This window comes from Alosa sapidissima, chromosome 20, assembly GCF_018492685.1.
Source record: "Alosa sapidissima isolate fAloSap1 chromosome 20, fAloSap1.pri, whole genome shotgun sequence".
NCBI classification, from domain to species: Eukaryota; Metazoa; Chordata; class Actinopteri; order Clupeiformes; family Clupeidae; genus Alosa; species Alosa sapidissima.
The window spans coordinates 12,948,462-12,952,875 of NC_055976.1; the positions used below are offsets into that span (position 1 = coordinate 12,948,462).

General features: G+C 42.1%; 1 long non-coding RNA gene across 2 annotated transcripts; it reads right to left on the bottom strand.

Moving 5' to 3' along the window:
- Positions 1 to 506: 506 nt before the first annotated feature.
- On the bottom strand, positions 507 to 2,224 carry LOC121694089. Of its 2 annotated transcripts, XR_006025663.1 has the most exons (4): positions 2,011 to 2,224; positions 1,878 to 1,931; positions 1,725 to 1,786; positions 507 to 1,522 (listed from the first exon to the last, which is right to left on the bottom strand). It is a non-coding gene; the product is annotated as an uncharacterized LOC121694089 (long non-coding RNA). The 2 variants fall into 2 exon arrangements; XR_006025662.1 differs by having other exon boundaries at positions 507 to 1,786.
- Between the last annotated feature and the right edge of the window lie 2,190 nt (positions 2,225 to 4,414).

Genomic DNA, 4,414 nt, shown 5'->3' on the forward strand with positions numbered 1-4,414 from the left:
AATTAATGTTTTGTCATCTCAAGGATAGACTATTGCAATGCTATTATACTGGCTGTAATAATACCTGTCTAAAGAGCTTACAGCTTATTCAAAATGCAGCTGCTCACACACACAAAAAATATGAACATATTTCCCCCATCCTAGCATATCTTTACACTGGCTATCTGTTAAAAGTCATTGACTTCAAAAAATTACTTATAGTTCTTGGTTGGTGGCCTGCATTGAGGCCATCCTTAAAAATATTTTCGTTTGCCGTAACCCGACCGACCCTGTCAATTTAGAACCGACCCAAATATTTATTTTTTTCCCCTTTTAGTCCGACCGACTTGCCGGTTGTAAACTTGCGTTAATACCGACCGATTGTTTTTTTTTACTCTAAACAACCAATACAAATGCAATAAAATATTTCTTTTAGTAGGCCCAAGTATTGTGAATATAAATTGCCTACATGCAAACGTGGCTCACTTAAAAAAAAACCTGTGGCGTCATCTCTATGTGACCACGGGAGTCAGATGACAAGAGTCTTGACTATAGAGTGCTCGACTACGCCACTTGGGGCCTTTCACACCAAGATGTATTTTAGCTAGACCTCCAACACCTTGATTTAGACAAGAGGGCTCTCGCACACAGATAAGCCAGTAATGACAGAGACGTGGTATTTCAATGAAAAAATAAACAATATTTATTCACAAGCAATTCAGTTAAAAAGTCAGTCTTGGGTTTGATTCTCAGGATGGAGTGCAGTACATATTAGGCCCAATAGGCCAGCAAGAGGAAGGTAGTGGCTGCCACCAGGAATATTACATGTAATCAAGTAGGGTTAATTTGATCAGCTGTTCGGGAGCGGTTACCTGTCCTGGAAGAGGAGTGAGACCGACACACCACCCGTGCTGCGGATTCTGTTGCCTATTCACAGACACACACACACACGCTCGCATAGGCACAGGTACTACAAAGAGTGATCACTGCAAATAGTGAGGTGCACGTTACCACTACAAATACTGTGTGAAGTACACGAAGAGGAGGACTCAGATCCGGCGACCTGCCCCGCGGAACAGCTGCAACACTCTGTTTCTCTGGAGGGGAGAAGGGAAGATATGGTTGCTATTGGCAATAACTGGCTGGGTCAAGAAAGCTAGATGTTAGCATTACTACCATCACACATTACCGCAGCAAAATACTGGGGCAGCCAATACCACACCTGTTGCCGACACACCACGACGGAGGGCAAATAAATGAAACCAGCCACGCCTATGTTTAGGCCAAATCAATCGGACAAACAAAACAAAATAAAGAAAACAAAATGAGGCAAGAGCTACAATTACTTAAATCTACAGGAGGCAAAGCAGCAGTGGCAATCTTTCTAAAGGAGTAAACAAACACAGTTAAAATCCATTGTTTATGGTAAATACAGCCTAAACCAATACAGATACAATACAACACGGTTTCCTTTTACCTCTAGGAATACAGCACTCAACATGAATGGAAATGGGACTCCCTGGTATCTCTCCAGTACGCAAACCTACATAAAATCACACACAAGCATCGCTCACATACAACATAATAAAAGGTTATTGGCTAGTTAAATCACAAGGACTTACAGCGAAACATGACACATTATAGTAGATCCAGTTACTGTAAACATGCATATAAACATACATATGTACACATGCACACACACATATTACATGGCAAACCTTACTGAGATATACAGCCAATGTTACCTTAACGCATCTCCCAATAGAAAGTGCAACCTGCGCGTACACGGCGTCTTTTCAGTCAAGACCTACGTTAAAGACAATGCTGTGAATGTGCGTGAAGGCATTTACAAAAGGACCATACAGTTCAATCATCTACGGTGTAGTGCTTGTAAATACCTTCGGTAGATCAACAAAACACTACCCGGAAGCGTCTGGTACACAGCCAAATACCTGTTGTCAAACAGTTGCACTTTAAAAACAGCTGGCTAAAATAACATGTTTGCAGTGAAAAAGGAGCATTGGCACATACCTTTCATAGGTGACAGCACAGCGAACACAGTGTAGGGAGGACGTACGGAGCCTAGGGATCACTTACTAGCCCACCTCCGGTGCCGGTCTTATAGAAAGTGCCATTGACGCTAATGAGTACATAGCCACCTGCAAGCTAACTGGAGGGCGTGACCGATAGGAGAGGAGCTACGGTGAGAACAGGAGGACAAACTTGGTACAGCAGTTAGTCTGCCGGTTACATCTACACCATTGGTTTTACGCATGTCACACTATGGCCTACGCTTCGTTTCATTCACACAAACTGATTACGCTTTTACTTGGCACGAAGTTCTGGAAGAACTGTGGCCAGATCTTTTCTCATCCCTTCTCCCCCTAGTCTAACGGTGACCGTGTCGGAGTATTAAAATTGGTTGTGGTCTATTCAGCATTTCTCAAAATATGGGTCCGCAACATGGAGACTGCTGGTCCGCGGAGTCGTGGAGTGAAATAAGGCCCGGTGCTTCATCTGATAATTTGCTGCGCAGTTGATCAAGAAACCGCGGATCGACGAAAAAAGAAAACAAACGTTTCTGCTATCGATGTCATTAAACATGGAGCCCTACAATTAAGTGGTGGTATGAGCATTCATTCAATGCGCGTCTGCGCGAGAGAAACTGAAACTAATCGATAACGTTGGTATCAAAGCTCCGCTTAAACCTGTTGGAAGGCTATTTATTTATTTAACGAAACTTAATAGAACGACGTTGTTTTTTGGAACTTCCTTAGAAACAGAGCAGAGACTGTATAATACACTGTATAGCATTGAGTATTGTATAGTCAAATTTCAATATAACGTGGCCAAGAGCTATTGTAGCCTTCTTTCTGGGTACATGTAGATGAGCCTTATGACCCAAAAGTCTGCCATGACCGGGCCTCAGGTCAAAGAAGTTTGAGAAAGGCTGGTCTATATAACCTGCATCAGAATGAGGTTTGCAATGGTGCGCCTGAAGGCACGGGTTGAAGACCCAGTCAGTTACGTCACGATATGCACATTTGTGTAAATTCATTCCTACGTAATCACCATGACCAAAATTGTACTTTTTTTTTTACTTTGAATCTTGAAAAAAAAAATTATTGACCTACCTACCGACCCATTTTTATTTTTTTTTGGCTGTTACTGCAAACAAAAATATTTTTAAGGATGGCCTGAAAGAGGACACCTCATGAAGACGCTCTTTTGTCTGCTTCTGACAGAAGAAGCACTTATCTATGCTGGCAACAGCTGCTGCTGAACAAGTGTACAAAGTCCCTCTAGATGGACTTGATGCAGTTGCAGGTGTTGCTGCAGGTTCAGAAGATGGTCTACCACGTCTTTTCTGAAGACACTTAGTCCTGCCTGCTTCACATGATTTCTAGTAGCGAATCTTAGCATGCTGCAGATGATCACTGTTACAGGTGGATTTGTAGCAGTTCCTGTGCCAAACTGCTTTGTTCTGTTGTAAAATAACTGCACTGTAACAATGTAATCGTTGGCTGATCTGTGATCCCCATCTCCATACTCTCTCATGGACAAAAACAATATGTCTCTAGTGATGGGTCATTCACCAGTCCACACATATCTGCCACTGGATACATAGCCCAAAATCTGTTTCTTTTAGAATATTTGTGCCATCACCTGACTAACAGAAAGACACACCTCAGAATATAACCTAACTAGACTGTGCTAACATGAACTATGAAAATGTGCTTGCTCAAATGTAGAAGGCTAGGTGGTCACTAATATCACCAACCATGAAGAACAGAGCACTATGTGCTTATTTGATATTCTGAATTCTATCACTGCCAGCTATCATCAGCCAACTGTCACTGGTAGTCAGGGATGGATTACTGCACAGGCCTACCGGGCCCAAGGAGTAAGGGAGCCCAAGCCATTGCATGGAATCATTGCCTCAATATCAACACATCATATCAACACATAGGCTATGAATCTGATTGAACTAAAGTATTGCCCATCCCCAAAATGCACCAGAATACAGGAAATCACGTCAAATAAATTTAAAAAAATGCCCCCCACAACAATTAGTGGGGGGCCCTTAATATATCTGGGCCCAGGGGCCTGAAAGTTCATAATCCGTCCATGCTGGTATCTCTCTTTCTCTTTCTTACACACACACACACACACACCTGTCTGTCTATCTGATCCTTTACCCTTTCTTTTCTTCACACTTACATAGGCGACGGAAGGCCTTACAGACTTCAGCTGGTACTATGTAAAAGTCTATTAAATTTGATTTAACAGAGATCTCTGCACTTTGTGCTCTGAATGGGTGTAGACAAGAACTGACAGAGCAGACTAGGCCTACACTCAAGCACACTAATAGGCATGAATTGATAGTATTGATATTGAAGTATTATTTTTATAAGTGGACAATTTCGAGAATTTT